The sequence below is a fragment of the Macaca mulatta genome, chromosome Y, assembly GCF_049350105.2.
Source record: "Macaca mulatta isolate MMU2019108-1 chromosome Y, T2T-MMU8v2.0, whole genome shotgun sequence".
Classification (NCBI taxonomy): Eukaryota; Metazoa; Chordata; class Mammalia; order Primates; family Cercopithecidae; genus Macaca; species Macaca mulatta.
The window spans coordinates 12491133-12518711 of NC_133427.1; positions in this window are offsets into that span (position 1 = coordinate 12491133).

Consider the following 27579-nt stretch of genomic DNA (forward strand, 5'->3'; position numbering starts at 1 on the left):
CTCCTACCCTGGACTGCTGTCCTCAAGGTCAGTTTCCATCCGAGGAATCCTGGGGTGGCCTCTAACAAGGTATTTCTCCCCTCTCCTCAGTTGTAATTGGGATACTTTGCTAGAGATAGTAAGTATGCTTATCTAATCTTACATGTCCATGTTGCAATAGGGAAAGAAAGGCAGTTCCTAACCTCTGTGGGAACCCACATTAAATATCACAAAGAAACCATGGAGTTATTGTACACAGTGCAAAAACCTAAGGAGGTGGCAGTCTTACACGGCCGAAGCCATCAAAAGGTGAAGGAGAGGGGAGAACACCAGAATAGGTGTCTCGCGTAGGCAAAGAAAAACAGCAGAAAGGAAAGAAAGAGACAACATCAGAGAGAGAGAGAGAGAGAGAGAGATGAAGAGACAGAGATGAAGAAGGAGTCAAAGAGAGAGACAGAGAGAAGAGAAAGAGGGACAGAAAGTCAGAGAGAGAAAGAGATAAAGAGAAAGTCAAAGAGAAAGAGATATACAAAAAGTCAAAGAGAGGAATAGAACAGACAAGGAGGGAGTCAGAAAGAATGAGAGAGGCAAAGAATCAGAGAGAAAGAGAGAGATAGAAGTAATAAAATAAAAAAGCAGTGACCCTATTCCTTTAAAAGCTATGGTATATTTAAATCCTATAATTCATAATTGAAGGTCTTCCCAGCGACTGTATAATACTTCAATACCACCTTGTTGTCAGCGTAAACAAGGGCATACCTCAAAAGCACTGAGGCCACTCACAACCTATAGCCTTCCTATCAAAAATCCTTAACCCAGCAGGCTTCATAACAGGGGACCTAAATCTTAGTTAATTACAATAGAAAGGTCTGACCAGACCTAGGAGGAACTCCTTTAGGATAGGATGATTGATGGTTCCTCCCAGGTAATTAAGGAAAAAAGACAAAATGAATATTCAGTAAGCGATAAGGAAACTCTTGTAGAAGCAGAGTTAGAAAAATTGTCTAAAAATTGGTCTGCTCAAACATGCTAGTTGTTTATAATCAGCTAAACCTTAAAGTACTTATAGAATCAGGAAGGAGCCATCTATACCAATTCCAAGTGAATATGGACTGAATGAGGCTTTATTAATAGCAAAGGAAAATTAAAATCCCAAAATTGCAAGGTGTTCAACAAAAGTAAAGTTTGTTAAAAGTTAACAGTGTAACATGTATTATCCTAACTTCTAATCCTATGCAAATCAGACCCTATCAGTTCCCCTCAAAGCTCAAGTCCATCAGCGCAGGGCCATACAACTAATACCCCTACTTATAGGGTTAAAAATGGCCACTGCTACAGGAACTGGAGGAGCAGGTTTATCTACTTCATTATCCTACTACCACACACTCTCCAAGGATTTCTCAGACAATTTACAAGAAATAACATAATCTATCCTTAATCTACAATCCCAAATACACTCTTTGGCAGCAGTGACTCTCCAAAACTGAGGCCTAGACCTCCTCACTGCTGAGAAAGGAGGATCCTGCACCTTCTTAGGGGAAGAGTATTGTTTTTACACTAACCAGTCAGGGATAGTATGCAATGCCACCCAGCATTTAAAGGAAAAGGATTCTGAAATCAGGCAATGCCTTTCAAACTCTTGTTCCAACCTCTGGAGTTGGGCAACATGTTTCTCCCCTTTCTAGGACCCATGACAGACATCTTGCTGTTACTCTTCTTTGGATCCTGTATTTTTAACCTCCTTGTCAAATTTGTTTCCTCTAAGAACGAGGCCATCAAGATACAGATGGTCTTACAAATGGAACCCCAAATGAGCTCAAGTAACAACTTCTACCAAGGACCCTGGGACTTACCCGCTGGCCCTTTGACTGGACTAAAGAGTTTCCCTCTGGAGGACATTACAACTGCAGGGCTAGCTAGCTAGAGCAGTCATTGCCCAATTCCTGACAGCAGTTGGGGTGTCCTGTTCAGAGGGGGCGTTAAGAGGGGAAGTCAGCTGGACTTCCTGGACCAAGTGGGGACTTGGAAAACTTTTCTGTCTAGCTAGAGGATTGTAAATGCACCAATCAACTCTGTGTGTCTAACTAAAGGATTGTAAACACACCCATCAGCACTCTATAAAAATGCACCAATGAGCACTCTGTGTCTAGCTAAAGGATTGTAAATGCAGCAATCAGCCCTCTGTAGAATGGAACAATCAGCAGGACGTGGGCAGGGAAATATAAGGGAATAAAGTTGGCCATGCCAGCCAGCAGCGGCAACCTACTTGGCTCCTCTTTCATGTTGTTCTTTTGCTCTTCACAATACAGCTTGCTGTTGCTCATTGTTTGGGTCTGCACTACCATTATGAGCTGTAACACTCACTACAGGGGTCTGCACCTTCATTCCTGAAGTCAGCAAGACCACAAAAACACTAAGAGAAACAAACAACTCCAGATGTGCTACTTTTAAGAGCTGTAACACTCAACACGAGGGTCTGCAGATTCATTCCTGAAGTTACTGAGACTATGAACCCACCAGAAGAAACAAACTCTGGACATGCCACCTTTAAGAGTTGTAACACTCACCACAAGGTCTATGGCTTCATTCTCAAAGTCAGTTAGATCAAGAACCCACCAGAAGGAATAAATTCCAGACACACTTGGACCTGCTGCCTTTACACCTGATGTTGTTTAAGGTTTCTCCTCACTTATTCCCACAGTTCTACATTTAGCATTCCTTTTTCTGAGAACCATGGGCTTGGGATCACAACAATTTGCATTATGTCCCTTAATTGAGCCTGCAAAACTGATGCTCTGCTAGCCTTAAGCAACTGTTTCAACACTTTTATTTACTGTTTCTGTTGAGCTGGTAACTGTGTCCCATGATGAAACCTCAGTTTGACTCAACTTCCCCCAGTACTTAGTAACCTTGAATGAGCAGCAATGACTTACTGATTAATTATACACTGACTTGAACATGTGGTTCCTTTTTTTATCTTTGTTTTTAAGGGATCCATTGTGTTTACTTCATGCTTCCTTCACAACTTTCCTCATGAAAGCAGTCCTCACACTTCTTTTGAAGCTTGCCACAAGAGGGGCTCCAACTGTGGGGGGTTTGTTTTTGCAGACCCTGACACAGGTCCTCACACATGTGCCCATTTGAGGCAATGCTGCTTTTGTAGAGACAGTAGCTGCTGGTGGGTGTCTCTTCCTGCTGACTACTGATTTGGCAATGGAAGAATAAACATACACTGACACACAGATATTCTGCTCTGCCAATCTAGCTGAGGGTCCAAGCTACTTACAGGCTCCAAGCTGTGTTCTGTAAACAGTTGTGACTCAGCCCTTATCTACTAATCAGTGTCACATTTATTCAATAAGACCAATTAAGAAAAATTGTGAGTAAACACTGCTACAGGGTAAAGATTAATAGCTAGGATATGAGGTCCAAAACAAACACCATTTATGGGTAATAAACTTCTGCTGACCCCTGAGATAAAGGCAGTAAAGTATGTGTGGTAGGACAAAGGTTATTCTTAAGCTCATATAACTAAACAGGTTAGTAAGATAAGCTTTCCACATTCATTGGTACTTGCACCCTAATCTTTCTGGCTCCTGCAAAGAGACCCTGGCTGCCTTCAGCCAAGCATTCTGAAGGTATGCAAACTCTCAGGCCTTCAAAGATAGTTTTTAACTATTACTATAACTATATTTAATATTTATCCCATCAACCTATTTGAACCCCACCAATGAAGAAAAACCATTTGGGAAAATTTAACATTGCTTCATGGTAAAAACTGTCAACAGTTACGTTTAAAAAATTCATCTGAACACAGTTAAAATTATATATGACAAATTCACAGCTAACATCATACTGAGTGGGAAAAAGTTGCAAGCTTTTGCTAAGGTCTGAAACAAGTCAATAATGGATACTTTCATGACATCTATTCAACATAAAACTAGAAGTCTGAGCCACAGCAGTGATGTAAGAGAGAAAATACTAAAGACGTCTGGATAGAAGGGAAGAAGCTACACATCCCCTGTGTGTAGATAGCTTCATCTTATATAGAAAACCCTAAATAATCCATTTTTAAAAAACTATTAGAACTAATAAACAAATTTAGTAAGTGTATAGAGTACAAAATCTACATGAAAAATTCAGCATGGCTTTTGTACACCCATAGAAATGTATCTGAAAAATAAATCAAGAAAATATTTTTATTTACAGTAGATACAGAAGGTGAAATACTTAGGAATAAAGATATCCAAAAAAGTAAAAGAAAGCTCATTTTATATTGATAAGACATTGATAAAAAAATGAAAAAAAAAAGCCCACAAATAAGTGGAACAATATTTCACATTTAGGGCTTTGAAGAATTAACATTGTTTAAATGTCAGTATTCCATAAAGTGATATCCAGATTCAATGCAATCCCTGTACAAATATAGCATTCTTCATAGAAAGAGAATAAAGAGAATATGAAATTCCTAAAATTGCTATGCAATCACAAAACAAAATTTAGTGGAAAAACTAAAGATCAGAGCAGATAGAAATAAAAGTTAAAAATCACAAAATTACAGAAAGGAAGAGTTGGCCTTAAAAATATAAATAATTTACAGCTGTTTAACTTGGCTAACTAAAGAGAGAAACTAAAACAAACAGAAACAGAAAATAAGATTGCAGCTGGTACCACAGAAACACAAAATATCCTAAGACACCACTGTGAACAACTATACAGAAACAGACCAGAAAACCTAGAATAAACGTGTAAATTACTGAAGTTTACAATCTACCAAGATTAACTTATACATAAACATAGAATCTGTATAGGTCAGTGATAAGAAGCAAAATTGAATCTATAATAAAACATCTATCAATTAAAAGTTTGCACCCTGATGATATTACAGCAGAATTCTATCAAACTTTTAAAAAGTATTAATGGCTATTATGCTAATAGTACTCATAAACATGAATTCATATCTCCCCCTCAAAGTACTAGCAAAACAATTTATATGCATTAAAAGGTCATTCCCTATGGTCGAGTAAGATTAAACCTTCTGATACAGAGATGAATCAACACACACAAATAAATAAATATCTACCAAACTGACAGGGGAAACAGAAAAAACTATAATCATTTTACTTGATAAATATTACTTGAGAAAAATTAATATTCTCCCATGATAAAATCATTAAACAAATTAGACGTATAATATAATGCTTCAATACAGTTGAAGACATATATGACAAACTCACAATGAAAATTTTAAATTTTTTTAAGATTTGCAACAAGAATGTTTACTTTTACTGCTTCAAGTATTATAGTTTGAACTCCTAATCAGAAAACTTAGACAAGATGGAGAAATAAATGTGACCCAAATAGAAAAAGAGAAAACCAAATCATCCCTATTTGTAGATAAAATAATTTCATTTTATTTAATTATTATTATTTTCTGAGACAGAGTCTTGCTCTGTCACCCAGGCTGGAGAGTAATAACAAGATCTTGGCTCAATACAACTTCTGGCCCTTAGGTTCAGGTGATCTTTGATAACCTCTGGAGTATCTGGTACTACAGGTGCACACCATGCCTGACTAATTTTTTTGTTTTCAATAGAGCCTATGTTTGATCATGTTACCTGGGCTGGTCTCCAACTCTTGACCTCAAGCAATCCATCAGCCTCAGTGTTTTACAGTGCTGGGATTACAGGCATGAGCCACCACATTCAGCCAATAATTTTGTACATATTATATATATACATGCCCACATATATGTGTGTATGTATATGCATGTATATGCATATATATGTGTATATATATACAGCCATATATACATTTATATATACATACATATATAATAATTTAAGGCCCTACAAAAAAACTGAGAATAATTGCAGTAAAGATGAAACACACAAACATCAATGTGTAAAAATTTGTATCATTTCTATATATAATAATGAGCTATAAAATAAGAAATAAAATAATATATTCAAAATAGTAACAAAATCTTCTACAAGTAAGCTTAACTAAGAAGGTGGAAGGTCTCTACAGAGAACTATAAAAGCCTGTTAAAAGAAGATACAAGTAGAATGTCATCCATGTTTATAGTTTGCAAGAGAAGAGATTGTTAAAGTCTTTACACTATCCAAAGCAATCTATTGATTTAATGTTATTCTCATGCAAACACCAATAACCATTCTTACAGAAATAGAAAAAGAAATGCCAAAAAATATATATGAAACTGCAAAACACCTCCTAACACATAGTTACATATGCCTCAATCTCAAAGCTGAAGACATCATACTAGTCAATTTAAAAATATACTACTAAAGTAATAGTGAAACCAAAAAACATAAGAACATAAAAGCAAACATGTAGACCAATAGAGCAGAACAGAGAGCTCAGAAATAAATCCATGCATCTACCGTCAACCGATTTATCACAAGAGTTTTGGGAAAAGGAGAACATTAAATTGCCTTAAGAATAAATAGTATCTTTAATACAATACGTGAGAAAACTGAATATTCACATACAGAAGCATAAATCTAGACTTCTATTTTAAGTAATGTTCAAATGTCTGCTCCAAATGAATGAAAGATTAATATGAGACAAAAATTATAAAACTCCTCAGAAGAAGCATAAGGAAAATTCTTCATGGCATTTGCCTGGGCAGACTTCTATGGATGAGTTCTCAAAAAAAGAAAACAAATGAAATACTAAACAAATGGAATTACATCAAACTAAGAAGATTCTGCACAACCAAGGAAATAACAAAGACAGTGTAGAGACAACCTAGCAAATGTGAGAAAGTATTTGAAAATTATATATCTCATAAAAGGTTAGTATCCTTGGGAGGACAAGGAGGGCAGATCATGAGGTCAGAAGTTTGAGACCAGCCTGATGAAACCCCATCTACTAAAAACACAAAAATTATGTAGCTATGGTGACACATACTTGTAATCCTGGCTCCTTATTCTCATTGCCACAAATAGTACTATATTACTCTTTTTATAGGTGTAGAGTATTCCATTTTCACCTCTGTCTCTTCTCTCTCTCTCTCCCTCTCAGGTGTGTATGTGTGTTTGTGTATACATACGTACATATATACATTTAGGTTGACAGTATATTTCAACTATGTGAATGCAGTTGCAATAAACATGAAGTTGCATGTGTCTCTTCAATATACTGCTTTTTCTCCTCTGAATAATGGAGTTGCTGGATCATGTAGTAGGTTTCATGTTTGCTTGTTCACCTTGCCAGAAACCTCCACACTATTCTCCATAGTGGTTATATTAATTTACCTTTTCAGTAACAATGTATTAATGTCTTTTTCTGACTTTTTTTCATTATTGTTTATTAAAGGAACTGCTGTTTACCCATTGTATATTTGTGGCCTATCTGTATGCTTTTGTGTTAATATAATTCTTTTACGGTTGTTACTTACAATTTATTTGTAGATAATTTGTTATCACATGGTATGACATTCCTAGCATTTTTGTTTGTTTGTTTCATCTTGCTTTCACTCTTTGGTGTCCTTCATTTGCTCCCTATAAATTTTAGATTATTTGTTGTGAATAATGCCATTGGTATTATATTTTCTTTGTGATTGCACTAAATCTAAATATTATTTGGGTGGCATTGTCATTTTAACAAAAGTAATTCTTACAATGTATGACCAGGTGGTCTGTTTCTGGTTATTTTTAATATTTGTATCAGTGTTTTCTCATTTTTATTGTAGAGACCTTTTACTTTCTTAGTGAAAAGTATTCTTATGTATTTTATTTCTTATAGCTGTTATAAACAGGATTGTCTCCTTTATTTCTATTTATTTAATTAAATAATGGCTATAGACATGTTGCTAATTTCTATTGATCTTGAAATTCTACTAAATTTATTACTTCTAAACATGTTTCAAGGAGTTGCTTCGATTCTTTTGGTATGAATAGTATATAAATGACAAAGAGGGACAATTTGACTTTTTTATTCCTATTTGAATGGTGTTCATTGTTTTCTCTTGCCTAATTTTCTGGAGAGTAATTCATTATTATATTCAATAAGAGTGGTAGAAGTTCACACTCTTTACCTAGTTCCAGTTGCAGAAGAAAGGCTTTCAGCTTTTAGTCATTCAGTGTGATGATAGCCCTGTGTTAGTCTTATATGGTCTTTATTGTGTCGGATGTATTTATTTTATACTTAGCAGTTAAAAGGTTTTTTTTTTAATCTTTTTAAATTATGTAGGAAAGTTATTTTGTGGCCCAAAATATAGTGTATTCTTTTTAATGTCTCATATGCTTGTAAAAAACATACATATTCTACAGCTATTGAGTAAAATATTTGATCTCTAGTGCAACATAATTGCATTTTATCTTTGACAATATTTTGTTGATATAAGTATTTGTTGTGCTGAATTAAGAGTGCTAAAGTCCACTTGACTGTGTTGCTGAAGAGAGGAATTACAAGCTAGGCTTCACCCTAGAGTCTAAAGCTGCTGTCGTATTAAGGCACCATTTAGAAAACAGAACCAATACAAGACTAAATTTTTCCCTGGGCTTAACATTTCTGTGTTCTTGCTAACATCCTCCAACACACACCCAGAGGTCTGAGTGTCATGGCAATATCTGGACACAGTGATATGGCCAAGTCACTGGAATATAAGCCTGCAAAAGTCTTTTACCTTGAGAAGTGGGTAGTCCAGCTAATTAGATAGGCTGTACTCTAGATTCAGAAAAGCAAAGTGTGCACCCTCCCAAGCCCAAGATCAGCAGTAGGGCCACAATACAACCTCCTGCCTCACTTTCTTTCTCAGAGAAAAATTGTGTGTCCTGCTATGTTAACTGCCATGCTTAAAATCCAAGGACAGTGAGCAGGAGACCACCCAGGTCAGCCGTCATAGATATCACCAGCACCAGTGTACCACAATGGTGACCCAAAGACTGATCCACCCAGATTACTGTGGACATTGCTGGACCCTCTGCACAAAACTCATGAGTCCTCAAACTGCCATTTGGTTTGCAGTCATTATATCATGCCCATTTGTGTTACTTGTTGATTGCTACACTAGCCTGCTCCAGGACCCAATCCCCCACAAGGATGCTTAAGAATCAACCGCTGGTCACTGAATGCCAAACCCATTGACCCAAGAAGCACACTACCTAATTCTTAGGGCCCATAAATTCTACAAAAGCCCCCAAGAATTGTTCTACCCAAGGTATTAATACCATCACACATTAAGCCACCTGGGTATGTGAGGATCAGTTATCCCTGCTTACCAATATCACTGCCATACTCACACATGGCACCTCACACTGAAGGACTGGCCTACTTTCTCCCTAACAACATTACTACCACCTTTCACACACATCCACTCAATTGATGCTCCTATTCCAGCAGTATCTTGGTCCAGCCTCCTCAAAAAACAAAAAAACAAAAACAAAAAAAAAAAAAAAAAACCCACAGTCTAAGCAATAAAAAAATAAAATCAGCACAAACAAAGTTAATGCTAATTACAGTTAGGTTAATTTTATGACCACTATGATTGCCACCCATAACCCAAACCAAAGAACTCTACCAAGTAAAAATTATGAAAAGATGTACAGAAAGAAATCTTTTCCTTCAAAAGATACTTTAAAATACTGACAGAAGTAACAGCTGCATTAGTTCTGCAAACATCAATGAAGAACCCATGACCCATGAAAAAAAGAAAACCTCAATACCTTTAAGTGAACACAATAATCTTTAAGTAAACAGACTTAAAAAAATGAGATCTGCTAGGTGCAGTAGCTCACACCTGTAATCCCAGCAATTTGGGAAACTGAGGTGTGCAGATCACCTGAGGTCAGGAGTTTTAGACCAGCCTGACCAACAGGGAGAAAGCCCATCTCTACTAAAAACACAAAATTGGCTGGGCATGGTGGTATATGCCTGTAATACCAGGTACGTGGGAGGCAGAGGCAGAAGAATCATTTGAACCCAGGAGACGAAGGTTGCAGTGAGCTGAGATCATGCCACTGCATTTCACCCTGGGTGACAGAACTAGACTCCATCTCAAAAACAAACAAACAAAAAAAGAGATCTTACATAATGCAAAACAAGAAATTAAAGTTCTAAAGAGAAAAATTAGTAAAATGAATAATGCCAAAACTAGGAATAAATAAAATGCAATCTGAGTGAATAATTAAAAAAAGAGAGATATCATTGAAAAAGAACAGTTAGAAATGATACATTTCTATTCAAAAGGTTTAATTGTGCAAATTTTTTCCTTTGCTCAAAAGCTCAACCTGCTTGTACTCTCTTGTTTCCAGCCAGCAAACCACACTTCTGCTCTAGTTGCTCCCTGACATGTCCAGACATATCCAGACATGCCTTGCACTTCAATGGAGTCTACCCCCTCCTCTTACAAATTGCACATTTACCCTATTTAGAAAAGTTTAAGTCTTAGCCAACCAGGTCAGTTTAGATTGTGTTGTCCAACCCTAGACAATAACATAAGGACAGAGGGACAGGAACTGTGTTAGTGATTAAAAACCCTTTATTTCCTTTGTTTGAGGTGTCCTTGTGATTATGACTGATACAGATAGGACTCTTCTGCAGAAGTAAATTGCCTTTCTGAGAAAACTTTCTGCCTGAGTGCTGGTTCTTCTTTGCAGCATCAAGTGCTTGTTTCTAACTATCTGGGGGCTCATCTGGGATTCCCATTCTCATCTGGGGAAGGGTCTCTGATCGCCTTTCATGAGGAGACATGTCCCGTGGCCTTATTGCAGTGACCTCAGGGGTAAGGAATAAGAACCCACAGAATGTTATGAATAAACCTGGACTCTCAGCAATGTGGGAAGAAAAAGCCTTCAAATACCATGGCAACCAGATAACATTGTGTACAGACCAAGTGTAAGAAAAACAATGGGGATGGTAAAGTGTCCTTGGTGGTCAGGACATCTTAGTAACTGAAAGTATGAGTGAAATGCACAATTGAGTGCCAAGTGAGTGTGATCCTGATCTGTGGTTCTGTGATCACCTCATATGGCTTATGGTGAATTTCTGTTGTGGGGTTTATAATGATATGTCAATGCTAAGAGAGATTTAAATTCTCCCCTTGGTAAGTGGCCAGAGACAGATGAAGCAAAAGTAAAAGAGTGCAAGAAACCTCCAGCAGGTGAACTTCAGCCTGTAAAGCAGAGAGTGTGAGAAACCTCTAGGAGTGTGGGTTGAGCCTTTAGAGCTGAGGGTCCAAGAGGTCCCTAGAAAGAGAGGTTGAAGACCACACACTTGGGACACTCAGGGAAACACATAAAACACACACACACAAAAAAAACACATGAAATAGCTCAAGCAAGTTAGGGGATAAAAAGGAAAAGATAGAAAATAAAATCCCCTCAAACAGCCTTCTGGGTTTCATATTAAAATATTGGAAGGATAATGAGAGAACCAAACATAAGAAAAAGCAACATATAATAAAATATTGTTTTACTTGGAACAAGGTACCTATCCTCAAACCCTCAGTTTTCTGGGCAAAGTTTGGATCTAGTGAGGATTGGATTTGTCAACTTTTAATACAGCATGGCAATGACAAATTTCTGTCATCCAGGAGGAAGTAGACTGTGCTCTGTGATGGCAGGAGGGGCCTGTTTTTCTATATCCCCTAAAAACTACAGGAGAAAAGCAGGGAACTACTTCCCCTCAGAAAATTAAAATTCCTAAACCCAAACTGTGTCTTAGCATGTGGGACACTTTAGACCACCTTCCTTCAACTGTGCCTGCTCTGAAAATCACTGCCTCTAACCTCCATCCCCCGAAGCAAATGCCACTGCCCCTAGATTTTCCCCTTCCCTTACTCACACTGTTCCTGCCCCGTATAACCCGGACTCTTGGAGTCATCTCTAGACTGAATGCCCTCCCTTAGGAGTACTTCAATGTGAGATAGAACAATGTAAAAATAATATTTAATACTTTCATTTCCCAACTACCTACAGAATATCAGCCACAAACTTTTTTTCCCTTAAGAGAATTGTCTCATGGTGTGGGGGGTGTGGGGGGTGGGGGATTAGCTTTCTTAATGCCTCCTTAACCAGTTCAGAAGTCCAAAGCCTAAAAAGTGAACTCAAACCACTTCTAGAAAGAAAATACCTATGGAGTGGCAGATCAAATTGATCAATTCTTAGGACCCCAGTTGTATAGTTAGGCCAACTTAATGTCAGTATTTGGCATCCTCTTTTCAGAGAGTAAAGAAGCATGATCCATAGGGTGCGTATGACCATTTGGGAACATGAGCACACACTAGGTCAAAACGTTCCTGCAGCTGAACAAAAATTTTTTGCTCAAAATCCCCAATTGGATCACAGCATAATAGCCTATTGAGGGAATTTGAGGGATCTCCAAGAAATGATAATTAAAGGAAAGAAAGAATCAGTGCCCCACAGCAAGGATGTTACCAAAGCCTTTAATATACAACAGGGAAAGAATGGAAGGCCTATGGAATATCGAGAGAGATACAAAGAGCAGATGAAAAAATATGCTGACCTAAATTAGTAGACCACCTTGAGCAGGGAAAGTTAAAGGTCCACTTTGTCACAAATAGCTGGCCAGATATTACCAGGAAATTACAAAAGATAGAAAACTGCAAAGACCACTATCCCATAGAGAAACTTTTAAAGGAGGCCCAAAAGTTATATATATATATGGAGAGTAAAAAGTAAAAACAAAAGTCAAAAATTATGTTATCTACCCTATGTCACGTAACCCCTCCATAGACAACCCAGGGGAATAGAACCTATAAGCTTTCCAAGTACCTGGTTGTCAGACCCGACACAGGATTCAAAGGGAGAAAGCCAGAAAAATAGTAAATAAAGAGAGAAAAACAAGAAAACAAATGCTTCAATTATGGAAAATTAAGTCACTTTAAAATAGAACATCCTGAATGGGAAGAAGAAAAGGAAGTCATCTCACTTATGGCTTTTGAGGAAGAATAGTGGTTCAGGGGCTCTGTCTTTTGTAACTCTAGTCCCACCAAGAACCTTTGATATCTACAGGCGGGACATAACTCTGAGCTTACTAACTTTTTAACTGACTCAGGGGCAGCTTTCTCCTCTGTCATTCCCCATCTGTTATAATTTCTTCACAACAAGAACTCCTTATTTCAGGAGTAAAGAGAGAAGGATTTAAAGCAAAATTTTAGAGGAAACAGAAGTCATATATAAAAACAGATGAGATAATGTAACATTTTTGCTAATATCAGAGGCAAGAACTAACCTAATAGGAAAAGATTTAATGCTGCATTTAGGTTTAGGCCTCTATGTTAACCAGGAAAAAAAATTTACCTCTCTAAACTTATTCACTAACATAGGTAAGAAGTATATTTACCCCAGTATCTGGTCAAAAGAAGGAAATTGAGGAAAATTGTGAGTTCCCCCATAAAGGTCAAATTAACATCTTCTGAGGAAGTAGTAAAAAGAAAGCAATACCCTCCTCCTTTGAAAGCTAGGATAGATTTAAAACAGATAATTGAAAGCCTTGCAGATGATAGACTTCATGAACCCTGAATATCATCTTATAATACTCCAACATTACCTGTAAAGAACCCAGACGGGTCACACTGGCTAGTGCAAGACCTTTGGACTATTAATAAAACAGTCAAAATGACACACCCCGTTGTTCCCAATCCTTACACCATTATCCCACCTGATCATGAATGGTTCACAGTAATAGATCTAAAAAATGCCTACTGGGTTTGCCATTTCACGGAGGACAGCCAAGACTTTTTGTCTTTCCATGGGAAGACCCTTACTTGTCTAAAACATCAGTATTGATGGGCAGTTTTACCCTAGGCATTCACAGATTCTCCAAATCTTTTCAGTCAAAAGAATAGAATAATTTTCCCTTCCCTCGTGCATATGTCTACTCAAGTACGTAGATGTCCTGCTTACTTCTGGGGAAAACAATGAATGGGCAGCAACTTTTTGATTAGATTTTCTTAATTTTCTAAGAGGAGAAAGGTTAAGTCTCTCAGAAAGCAAACTTCATCTTGTACAGCCTGAAGTAAAGTATTTATGAATTTTAATCAGCAAAGTCCAATGCAAGATTGGATTTGAACCAGTTGAAGTTATATCCCTACCTCCCCCATAAAGAAAACAGTAGCTTAGAAAGTTCTGAGACTTAGCTGGACACTGTTGCCTATGGATTGACTCTTATGCCTTAGAAACAAAACCACTATCCCAAAAACTCACCAAGAGGGAGAAAGAACCCCTTATCTGGACCCAACCAGAAATGTAACAAATAGAAAAATTAAAATATTTATTAGTTACTGCTGCTCTAGCTCTACCCTCCCTAGAAGAGCCATTTTATTTTTTAATCAGTGTAAACAAGGGAATGGCTTCAGAAGTAACCACCCAAGAATATGGGGACCATTGCCACCCCCTAACCTTTCTGTCAAAACTGCTAGATTCAGTAACTTGTGTCTTGCCTGAATGTGTTCAATCTGTAGCAACAACTGCCTTACTAACAGAAGAAAGCTGAAAATTAACTTTTGGGAGAAACTTCACTGTCTGGGGGAAAACTCACCAAGTTAGAACAATCCTCAGCCAAAAGACAGAGAGGTAGCTTACTGACTCAAGAATTTTAAAATATGAAGCAATCATTTTAGAAAGAGATGACCTAACACTGACCACTGACAATTCTTAAAATCCCACTGCTTTCCTAACAGGAAATCCAAAGCCAGAGGTAACAGAGAATCCATACCCAAAAGAAATATCATAAATGTTTAGATTTCATTTGGTTTCATTACTAAACCAAAGTTACACCAGACCTATGTGAAACTGTTTTCCAAACATGGAAACATCTTTTTGTAGATGATTCCTCCTGGGTAATGGAAGGAAAAAGCATAACAGATACTCTATAGTGGATAGACATATCCTCACAAAAATAGAATCTACCAAATGACTGGTCCACAAGGCTACCAAATGACTGGTTCACAAAAACATGCAGGCTATTTGTCTTAAATCAAGCCTTAATTTTTTTATAGAACCAGAAGGGAACAATTTATACTGACTCCAAATATGCCTTTGGAATACTACATATCTTTGGAAAAAGTTGACTTGAACATGGCCTTATTAATAGTGAAGGTCAAAATCTAATCCACAAATAGTTAATAATACAAGTATTACATAATATTCAGCTATACAGCTCTTGTTCATATCTCAGGGCATCAAAATAGCCTCCCCTTTGAAAGTCGGGGAAATAACCTAGCTGACCAGATAGCCAAGCAGGCTGCTTATTCCCACGCTACACCCATTTTTTAATTTAATCCCTTGTCTTTCCCTGCTAACTGCACTCCCTGTCTTTTCTCACACAGACTAGGAAAAACTAAAGAAATTAGGAGCAAAGGAAAACTCAAAGAAAAGTGAGTATTACCAGATGAGTATTACTAGAAAATATTATCCAAACCTCTTATGAGGTTAATATTGTTACAACTTTATCAAGGATCATAGGGTCCTCAAGCAATGTGTGATGCAGTTCTTAGTGTCTGTGGGTGCACAGAAATATAAACCCTCGCTAGACAAGTAGTGAATAGTTGCATAGTGAGCAAAAAAACCAATAAGCAGACCCTAAAAAGACAACCTCCCTGGGGAAGAAATCCAGGATTAAGGCCAATCCAAAGCATCCAGGCTTATTATACTGAAATGCCCCCAATGGGCCATCTCAATTATTTGCTAGTAATATTGAACCATACTAACTGGATAGAAGCCATTCCCTTCCCAAGTGCAAAAGCCAATAATGTAGCTAAGGCCCTGTTACAGCACATCACCACCCAGGTTTGGACTAATAGAAAACATTGGTTCAGACAATGGGACCCTCTTCACTGCATACATCATTAAAGGGCTAACTCATGAATAGGAATAAAATCAGAATATTTTACTCCGTGGTGTCCACCCTCATCAGGAAGTCTAAAAAGAAAGAATACAACCCTAAAAAAAAATCCTAAGCAAGTAATTCTTGGAATCCTATTTACCATGAACAAAATGTCTCCTCATTGCCTTACTAAGAATGAAAACTCCCCTTTGAAAGGATCTTGGCCTGTATCCTTAAGAAATGCTTTATGGACTGACTTATTTAAATTTCACCACTGATTTCTCTACATTTGAAACGAAAGATCAGTTTTTTAAGAACTATGTATTTGGTCCTGTGGGGAAAAGAAAGAGATCAGCCTGTTACTGTGTCTATATAGAAAGAAGTAGACATAAGAGACTCCATTTTGTTCTGTATTTGAGATGCTGTTAATCTGTGACCCTACCCCCAACCTTGTCCTTGCAAGAGACATGTGCTGTGGTAACTCAAGGTTTAATGGATTTTGGGCGTGCAGGGTGTGTCTTTGTTCCTAGAAAAGCTAGGTATTGTCCAAGGTTTATCCCCATGTGATAGGATGAAACAATGCCGCTAAAAGGTTTATCTCAAGGCACAGGATTTTCCTTTAAACTTATTCATGTCACAGAGATCCTTGTTCTTATGTCTTACTGCTGATTTCCTCCCTAAAAATGATCCTATTGTCCTGCCACTCCCTTATCTTTAAGATGGTAAAGATAATTATCTATAAATACTAAGGGAACTCAGAGACCGGTGCCGGCGTGGGTCCTCTGTAAGCTGAGCGCCGGTCCCCTGGGCCCCCGCTTTTCTTTCTCTATACTTTGTCTCTGTGTCTTATTTCTTTTCTCAAGTCTCTCGTTCCACCTAACAAGAAACACCCACAGGTGTGGAGGGGCAGGCCACCCCTTCAGGTCTGTATTCTACCATTTCCTACCTCAGGACTCAAGGCCTCCTAGTACAAACTGCACACCTCAAATTCCCAGTTCACCAACACAAACCCAGAGATCATGTCCTTCTCAAACACTTGAAAGAAGGAAAGCTCAAACCCACTTGGGAAGGACCTTGTATAGTGCTCCTAACAACTGAAATGGCTGTCTGAACCACTGAGAAGGGATGGACTAATCACCTGAGTCAAAAAGCTATCACTCCTTCCAAACTCATGGATAGCTGTTCCAGGACTCACCCTAAGCAGAGAGATGTTGAAAAGAAAACTTTAATCTGCCTCTTCACCTTTTCCTCTTCTCCCCAGCTACTTCGTATTTTATTATTAATATAACTAGTTTACATCCCCTCAAATCATTACCTTTGATACTCGTTTTGTTGTTCCTGTGGAGATCTCTAAAGCCAAAGAAAGATTGCCTCTTCAGAAAAGCACCTTTTCTTTCCAGTTTAAATAAACCTGCCTATAGCAATGACTCTTGGCAGGGTGTGGTGGCCCATGCTTGTAATTTTCGGAGGCTGAGGAAGGCAGATCATGAGGTCAGGAGATCAATACCACCTGGGCTATTGTGGTGAAACCCCATCTCTACTAAAAATACAAAAAAATAACCAGGTGTGGTGATGGGTGCCTGCAGTCCCAGCCACTAGGAAGGCTGAGGCAGGAGAATCGTGTGAACCCAGCAGGTGGAGCTTGCAGTGAGCCAAGATTGCAACACTGCACTCTAGCCTGGGTGACAGAGTGAGATTCCATTTCAGAAAAAATAAAAATAAATAAAAACAAACAAACAAATAAATAAGTAGAAAAAGTGACTCTTGCACCAAATGAGCACAAGATAGTCAGTGGAAGTTCTGTTTTGGTTGGGGAGATGTGGTCTGGAACCACTAAATATCAAGGCTGGACCTCCCCAGGGGGAGGTTGCCATAACCTAAAACCTTACATCCACTTTCCCAAAGACCCAAGTCCCAGTTGTCAACTCCAACAATGTAACCCTGTGCAAATCTCTATCACTGTTCCCACCTTTACTGACACAAACCCCACTTTAGGTCACTTCTATAGACTAGAAGCTGATGTTACTGGAATAGACCCTATATGATTCTTTGAGATATGCTGCATTGCTCCTCCATCCTTTTCTTCTCCTTATTCTGAACTTCCTTCCAATCAAACAGTTGTTTTTTCCATACCAAATGATGAAATTACAATAGACATTGTGGAAATTAAAGATGTAAAACAAACTTTAGTAATTGAAATGTGACACCAAGATGCAAACGCCTGGCTGGAATTGATTATTCTGTTTGCATGTTAAGAAAGAGCGACTGTTACACTTGTGAGGCAGACAGGCCAGAGGCCTAGATAATCCCATTCCCCTGCAGATGGTCTTCTGATCAACTAGGCATGAGCTACATAGTGAGTCTCTTTCAAAACCACACAGTCTGGGACAGTGAGGCATTCAAGACACACTCACTGCTATTCCCTAAAGTTAAAGGCTCTGCAGGTTATCTCCTGATGGTCACCTGGCCTCCAGGTTTGGATGTTAACTTTACTTTGTATCTCTCATGGCAGGGGGAAAGATTAACATCTCTTAGAGACCCAAGACAGTGCAGTGAAACCAAGCCTTTCCTGGAGCTTACCAATCAACCTGCCCTTGTTTATTCCCAAACAGATATATAGCAGTATTGTGGGGATCACTATTAGGTACTCTGCCAAGTAACTGGAGCAGCAGTTGTGTTCTGGTCCAACTGACCTTTCCTTTCAACCTGGCATTCCATCAACATAACAAGAAAGATATTTGGATGCAAAGACATGCTTCTCATGGGTCTTTTGACCCTCACGTTTATATAGATGCTTTTGGAGTTCCCTTAGGGGTACCAGATGAATTTCAAGCTTGAAATCAAAGAGCTGTGGGATTCAAATTTGCACTGTTCTGGTGGTCAACTATAAACAAAAATGTAGGTTGGATAAGCTACATCTAATATAATCAACAGTCATTTGTCAATTACACAAATATACTCTTAATAGAATAAATGAAAAATTAGTCCCATCCCACAGACAAAGGGACCAGGAAAATAGAATAACTGTTGACATGATGTTAGCAGAGAAAGGTGGACTCTGTGTCATGAATGGGGTCAAATGCTGTACTTTTATCCCTAACAACGCAGCCCTTGATGGAACAATTACAAAGGCCTTACAAGGTCTTACTTCCTTATCAGATGAGCTAGATAAAAATTCTGTAATAGATGACCCCTTCACAAATCTTATCAAATGGAAGTTTGGTAAATGGAAAGGACTGTGTCTTCAATATTAATCTCTCCTTTAATTGTCATAGTGTACTCATTTTTGTAGGATGTTGCATCGTACCCTGTATCCGTGAGTTAATGTCAAGATTTAAAGAAACAGCTCTTATAAAACCCTACCCTATCCCTCTTCCTTCACACTCAGATAAGCTCTTGTTCCTATATGATCAAGAAGAAAAACAAGGCCAAATCATGCTACAAAAACTTGAAGAGGAAGAATTGTCAAAAGACAAAGGAGAAAATTGTTAGAAATGATAAATTCCTCTTCGAAATGTTTAATTGTATAATGTTGTTTTCCTTTGTTCAAAAGCCCAACCTCCTTGTACTCTTGTTTCCATCCTGCAAACCACCCTCCCACTCTAGTTGCTCCCTGCCATGCCCAGACATGTCCAGACATGCTTTGTACTGTAACAAACAGATCACTCCTACCTGCTTCTTCTTCTACAAATTGTGAATTTTCCCCGTTTAGAAAAGTTTAATTATTAGCCAACCCAGATCAGTTCAGATGGTACACTTCAATCCTAGCCAATAAGAGAAGGACATGGGATCTGGAACTGCATTCGGAATAAAAATCCCTTCTCTGTTTTGTTCAGTGTGCTCTTGCAATTGTGACTGATGCAGGCAGCAAACTTCTGTGGAAGCAAATTACCTTGCTGGGAAAACTTTTTGCTTGAGTGCTGGTTCTTTTTTTTTTTTTTGAAACAGAGTCTCGCTTTGTCGCCCAGGCTGGAGTGCAGTGGTCGGATCTCAGCTCACTGCAAGCTCCGCCTCCCAGGTTTACGCCATTCTCCTGCCTCAGCCTCCCGAGTAGCTGGGACTACAGGCGCCCACCACCTCGCCCGGCTAGTTTTTTGTATTTTTTAGTAGAGACGGGGTTTCACCATATTAGCCAGGATGGTCTCGATCTCCTGACCTCGTGATCCGCCCGTCTCGGCCTCCCAAAGTGCTGGGATTACAGGCTTGAGCCACCGCGCCCGGCCTTGAGTGCTGGTTCTTTGCAGCACTGAGCACTTATTTCTAACAGAACAAAACAAATATTTTTGAAACAATAACAAAAAATGTAAACAGGATTTTCAGAAATACATTAAATAAAGCAGAAGAAATAAAATAAAGACAAATTTGAGGACAATTTTTAAAAGTGATATCACACACAAAAGGAAAAATTTAATATAGAAGGAATTCCAAGTGTCATGGAAGAGATCATAAGGATATTCAAATATTGGTGATAAAAAAACATAAAATCCTATTTAATAATATTATAACTAAAAAGTGTCCAAGTACTGGAGAAAATATTGACATACAGATTTGGAAAGCTCAAGAAATCACAAATAAATTTAACCATGAAACCTTTATCTTGATGTGAATTATAGTCTACTTATTCAGCAAAAGACAACAAATTTTTAAAACACAAACAGAAGAAAAATCAAGTCAAATGTAAGAGCTTCCCTAATTGAACTAAGACTAATTTTTTCAGCAGAAAATTTAAAGGGCAGAACATAGAGGATGGGTATTACCAAGAAGTGGAATGAAAAAAAAAATCAACTTAGAATTCTACACATTGAAAAACTAACATTCAGAAATAAAAAGAAATTAAGTAATTTTCACTAGAAATTTAAAAAGAATTCCTGCATCTGAAGTAAATGGTCTACATCTACCATTATGGAAATATTTTAAAACTTCTCTAAAACTTCTTAGTACAAAATATATGGAAGTGAGAAACAAAAGTGAATCAAATTTTATCACTACAGAAAGCAACATTCCAAAGATAAGCATGAAAAAGCTATACAAAGACACACACTAAATATCAAAAACTTAACGAGATGACAGAATAAAGCCACAACTATCAAAAACTATTTTAAATGTAAATGGCTTAAATTCCACAATTAAAATGAAAGACTGGCTACAGTATATAGTTGCTTCTTCTTTTTTAAAAAATCACTTTAAGGACAAAATTCTTAATATTAAATGTTACATATTTTAAGAGCTTTCTTGAGTTAAAATGTAACCCACAGCTCATTACTCAATAATCACTGAGTATATATGTATATGTATTCCAAATACACAGGATTCCTGAGAAAGAAATCAGCCTGATGGGCCAGATAATATCATTGTAAAATTATTTGCAATGAAAAATCTATTTTAATGAAAAGGGAACTGCCCAACTATTTCTATAAAACACTGTTGCTCTCTCACCAATGCAACTTAACGTAAGATTTTCTCATTGTCTTTAGTAGTACCCCAGGTTTTTGTCCTACATCCAGGAAACTTAGGGAACATGGACACTAAGGTAGGGTTGGAGTGAAAGTTTGATAAATGAAATAAATGAAGCTCTTCACAGCAGATATGGGAGTCCAAGGGAATTTACAGATACAGCTGAATTCAAAAGCTTTTATAAGAAATACCTCTCATCTCTGTAGCAGTTTGAGTAACTTCTTTTATCATTTAAGCTCCGTGTGCCACTCCCCTTATCTTATGCAGCTGTGGAAATATCTCTAGCCAAACACAAAGCACTGCTTCTTTTGTTTGTATAACTATTAGTTTGTTTTATATTAGCCTGCCTCCTTACTGTGCAATTTACCACTATGTATATGCTTGAAAAGGGGAGGAAACATTTTCCTGGGAGCTCACTAATTACATAAAGTTTCTTATCTGTTGCCGGTACAGCCCAAGTTTTACCAGAATTATTTTTCTTTTCTTCTCCCTCATTCTTCTTTCAGGAGTGGAAACTGTAACTGCTGTTAGGTAGATTCGATATTGATCTCTGGATACTTCCGGCTGAAGAGGGGTGTTGTGTGGGAAAACAACAGCTAAGACTCCTTCAGGAGCTGATTTAAGGAGCCTCAAATAAAAGGCTTGTTGATGTCTCATTTTATTTGCATTACCATTTGGAACTTGGTAGTCTCCATGTGAAAAAAAAAAATTTAGGTTGGGCGCTGTGGCTCACATCTGTAATCTCTGCACTTTGGGAAGCCTATACAGGCAGATCATCTGAGATTAAGATTTCAAGACCAGCTTGACCCATATAGTGAAACTCTATCTCTACTAAAAATACAACAACAACAACAACAAAAAGCTGGGTGTGGTGGCATGTGCCTGTAGTCCCAGCAACTTGGCTGGCTGAGACAGGAGATTTGCTTGAATTCAGGAGGTGGAGGTTGCAGTGAGCTGTGGTTGTGCCACTGCACTCCAGGCAGGGTGACAGAGAAAGACTGTCGAAAGGAAGGAAGGAGGGAGGGAGGGAGGGAGGGAGGGAAGGAAGGAAGGGAGGGAGGGAGGGAGGGAAAGAAAGAGAGAGAGAAAGAAACAGAGAGAAAGAAAGAAAGAAAGAGAGAGAGAAAGAAAGAAAGAAAGAGAAAAAGAAAGAAAAAGAAAGAAAGAAAGAAAGAAAGAAAGAAAGAAAGAAAGAAAGAAAAGGAAGGAAGGAAGGAAGGAAGGAAGGAAGGAAGGAAGGAAGGAAGGAAGGAAGGAAAGGAAGGGAGGGAGGGAGGGAGGAAGGGACGGAGGGAGGGAGGGAGGGAAAGAAAGAGAGAGAGAAAGAAACAGAGAGAAAGAAAGAAAGAAAGAAAGAGAGAGAGAAAGAAAGAAAGAAAGAGAGAAAGAAAGAGAAAGAAAGAAAGAAAGAAAGAAAGAAAGAAAGAAAGAAAGAAAGAAAGAAAGAAAGAAAGAAAGGAAGGAAGGAAGGAAGAAAGGGAGGGAGGGAGGGAGGGAGGGAAGGGAAGGAAGGAAGGAAGGAAGGAAGGAAGGAAGGAAGGAAGGAAGGAAGGAAAGAAAGAAAGAAAAGAAAGAAAAAATAAAAATAAAGAAAGAGAAAAAGGAAAGAAGGAAGGAAGGAAGGAAAAAAATTGGGTTATTAGAGAACATATAAATGATACAAACAGGGGCTAATAACAGCTTTTTAAAATTCTGAGGCTTCTGACACAGTCTGATAATTGCTAGCAATAGTGTGCACGGGGCTTGATTTGTTGAACTTCCTTTGTCTTACTTTCGGCCCCCAGAAAAACCCTGGGGCTTTAGGTTACCTGGCAGGATTTGTAGAATAATTACCCAGAACTAGAACATTGCTCCAAATTTTACATTACGCATCCCTTTCTGTTTCCTTATAGTTACAGCCAGAAATCACTGACTGGTTTACAGAAATAAACATGATTATTTTATTAAAATTATTTAAAATTTTAAAACGCAGGTAAGAACTTAAAAACAATGAAGGAGACTAGAAGTTAAGGACAGATGTGTGATAAGTTTTGGACATAATTGATTTATTTCTAGTATTTATTTCTGTTAAAAACAAATTATGAAAGGACTAGGTTGTTTGCAAAACAAACTTTAGTTTTAAGCTTGGTCTGATTATTTGCATGAAGTGCAACAGGAATAATTATTTTTACACAAGCCTTTTAGATTGGATTTGATGGAACTTTATTCCACAAGGAATTTCAGAGAGGAATTTTTAAAGCCAAGCCCAGTCATGGGTTTGTACCTTCAAATACCTGTGAGTTCAGTAAACTTGTCTCTTCTTGAAGTTCCAAAAGCATGGGGTTGACCTGTTAGAAAGGGACATTCTTTACTCACCACAGGTTAAGAACCCTGTATAAAAGCTTCATGACAAGATATAAGGCCAGTTTCCCCAGGGGTCTTTATTGGCTCTGCAAATCAATCTTCACTTCTTAAAGGGAACAAACACCATTCCAGTCAAAGCCTAGGAAAAACAATCAGTTTTCTCAATTGTGTACTCTTGAAAAGTACAATAGATTCCTATTGCACTGATGCCAACAACTGTATTGTTATAAGTCAAGAATACAAGTTTCTCAATTCTACAAGAACCAGACACAGAGAAAAAAACACATTCCATAATTTGCTCAAATGATTATACCTTACTCAGTTGTGAAAGGGTGTGGCTAGCTCAAGACAGATTTTCTTGACTCTGAAAAACAAAATAAGGGATCAGTAATGTTCCAAGCATAAGTAAAGAATATTGCTTTAGTTCTCTACTAGTTCAGTTTCTACTTTTCATGAGTCCTGTAAGTGCTTTTCTGTTATTAGAAGCCAGCATTTGAAAGAGCACCTGTTAAAACTCTACAGCTGATTATAATTTTTTTTATGAAAAAGATTGAAAGAAGATGACAATTGTTGGTAAATGATAAAATTTCCAGGGTGGTTACAGTCAAGAACATGATAAACAAATTTGGTTATTTTTATGGTTTACAATAACCCAATATAACACACTTAGTTGTGATTAACAGAACATATCCAGATACTAGAATCTTAGAAATCCTATACAATTTTGAAATGTATGTTTATATTATTGCCCAAAATACAACCTGGAGAATATTAAGTATCATCTTGACAATTCCATGTGTCTCATGTGTCTGTGTGAAGAGGCCAGCAAACAGGCTTTGTGTGAGCAACAAGGCTGTTTATTTCACCTGGGTGCAGGCAAACTGAGTCCAAAAAGAGTCAGGAAAGGGTGGTGGGATTATCAGTACTTCTTATAGGTTTTGGGATAGGTGGTGGAGTCGGGAGCATTATTTTCCGGGCAGGGGTGAATCTCACAAAGTACATTCTCAAGGGTGGGGAGAATTACAAAGAACCTTAGTAATGGTAGGTGAGATTACATAGTATATTGATCAGTTAGGGTGGGGAAGAAACATCACAGTCATGGAATGTCATCAGTTAAGGCTATTTTCACTTCTTTTGTGTATCTTCAGTTGCTTCACGCCATCTGGATGTAGGCATGCAGGTCACAGGGGATATGATGACTTAGCTTGGCCTCAGAGGCCTGACATTCCCATCGTTTTATATTCATAAGAAAAGCAAAAATAAAATAGTGGTGAAGTGTTGGCGCATACAACCCCCCAAAATTTGAGGATTGCATGGAGAGAGATAATGGGCAATGTTTCTCAGGGCTGCTTCGAGCAGGATTGGGGCAGTGTGGGAACCTACAGTGGGAGAGATTCAACTGAAGAAAGATTTTGTGGTAAAGGATGATATTGTGGGGTTGTTAGAAGGAGCATTTGTCATGTAGAATTATTGGTGATGGCCTGGATGTTGTTTTGTGTGAATTGAGAAACTAAACAAAAGACAAAATGTCTGAAGAGAAATAGGTATTAAAGGACTAAGAATTGGGAGGACCCAGGACATCTAATTAAAGAGTGCCCAATGGAGTTCAGTGTAATTACTTGCTTGGTTGGTGAGTTTTGGGAAAAGACCATTAGTCCATTTAACCTTTCCTGAAGATTGAAGATGGTAAGGGATATGAAGGTTCTACTGAATACCAAGAGCCTGAGAAACTGCTTGGGTGGTTTGACTGGTAAAGGACGGTCTGTTATTGGACTGTATAGAGTTAGGAAGACCAAAATGAGGAGTTATGTCTGACAGAAGTGAAGAAATGATTGTGGTGGCCTTCTCAGGTCCCGTGGGAAAGACATCTACCCATCCAGTGAAAGTGTCTGCCCAGAACAAGAGGTATTTTAGTTTCTTCACTCACAGCATGTGAGTAAAGTCAATTTTCCAGTCCTGAGCAGAGGTAAATCCCAGAGCCTGATGTGTAGGAAAGGGAGGGGGCCTGAGAAATCCCAGAGGAGTAGTAGAATAGCAGGTGGAACACTGAGAAGTGATTTTCTTGAGGATAGATTTCCATGATGGAAGGGAAATGAGAGGTTCTAAGAGATGGGCTAGTGACTTGTAGCCTGCATGGAAGAGGTTATGAAATGATGACAGAATAGAATGGGCCTGTGAGGTTGGAAGGAGATATTTTCCTTGGTCCAAGAACCATTTGCTTTGTGTAGGAAGAGATTGATAGGTGGAAGTTTCAGTTGTGGAGTCGGTGGGAGTAACCAGATGAGGAGAATAACTGGCCATAAGGAACAGAAGTTGGAACGCTAGCTGCTTTCTTAGCTAACTTATCAGCATAAGAGTTGCCCTGAGCAATGGAATCTAATGCCTTTTGGTGGCCCTTGCAATGTATGACTCCCACTTAATTTGGAAGTAAAGTGGCCTTGGAAGTAAAGAAGCATTAATGATGGAGGACCCTTGTGTAGTGACGAAACCTCTTTCAGTCTATATGGTGAAAGATAGTGGTGGAGGATATGGAAGGTATATTTAGAGTCAGTATAAATATTGATGTATAGTCCCTTTGCAAGAGTGAGGGCCTGAGTTAAGGCAATGAGTTCGACTTGCTGAGAGGTAGTAGAAGGGCCAAAGCAGTAGTCTCAATGATAGATTTGGAAGATACTACAGCATAGACTGCCTTTGCTGGTAAGTGATGATTAGGCTGGTGGAACTGCCATCACAACCATGTGTGATCAGGATGAGGAACAGGAAAGAAGGAAATATGGGGAAATGGAGTGACTGTCAGGTGGTTCAGAGAGATACAGTCATAGGGGTTAGGGGTCAGCTGAAAACAGTCAGGTCAAGTAGTTTTGACAGAAAGGCTTCAGGGTTCTGTCCCAGCTCTTGTGTAAGAATTTGACTGCACAGCCCTGTACTTTCGCTGTGTGTAATGAAAATGGTTGGGATGAGTTAGGGAGAGCTAGAGTGGGGGCAGCTTCTAGGGCTGTCTTCAAGGAACAGAAAGAGGAGTGGAGAAAGGATTTAGGATCTATGTGATCACCTAGGTTTTCTTTTGTGAGTTTATATAACGGTTTCATTAGGATGGAAAACCCGGGTATCCAAAGGTGAAAGTATCAAACAATCACCAGGAAGGAAAGGAGTTGTGGTTTCATAGAAGGGGTTGGGGTTTGGGAGATTAGTTGGACATAATCAACAGGAAGAGCACGTGTGTTTCCATGAAGAATTATGCTGAAATGGGTAATGGATAAGGAAGAAATTTGGGCTTGACTGAAGTAATGGGGGCTGTCTGTGAAGCCTTGTGACAGTACAGACCAGGTAAGTTGAAGAGGCTGATGGGTGTCAGGGTCAGTCCAAGTAAAAGCAAAGAGAGAGTGGGACCAGGAGTGTAGGAGAATAGTGAAAAAAGCATCTTTAAGATTAAGAATGGAATAGAGGGTTGTGGAGGACGGTATTGAGGACAAAATAGTGTACAGGTTGGGTACCACAGGGTGGATAGGAAAACAATTTGTTGATAAGGCAGAGATCCTGAACTAACCTGTAAGACTTGTCCAGCTTTTTAACAGGTAAAATGTGGAAAGTGCAGGACAGTTTATAGGTTTTAGAAGCCCATGCTTTAGCAGGCGAGTGATAACAGGCTTGAATCCCCTTAAAGCCTGTTGTGGAATGGGATACTGGCATTGAGCGGCCTAAGGGTGATTACGTTTTAATGGGATAGTAATGGACATGTGATCAGTTGCCAGGGAGGGAGTGGAGATGTCCCATACTTGTGGGTTAAGGTGGGATGATAAGAGAGGAAGACATGAAGGAGGCTTTGGGTTGGGAAGAAGCGTGGAAATGAGATGTGGTTGTAGACCAGGAATAATCAGGGAAGCAGATAATTTGGTTAAAATGTATCAACCTAATAAGGGAACAGGACAAGTGGGGATAACCAAAAAAGAGTGCATAAAAGAATGTTGTCCAAGTTGGCACAAGAGT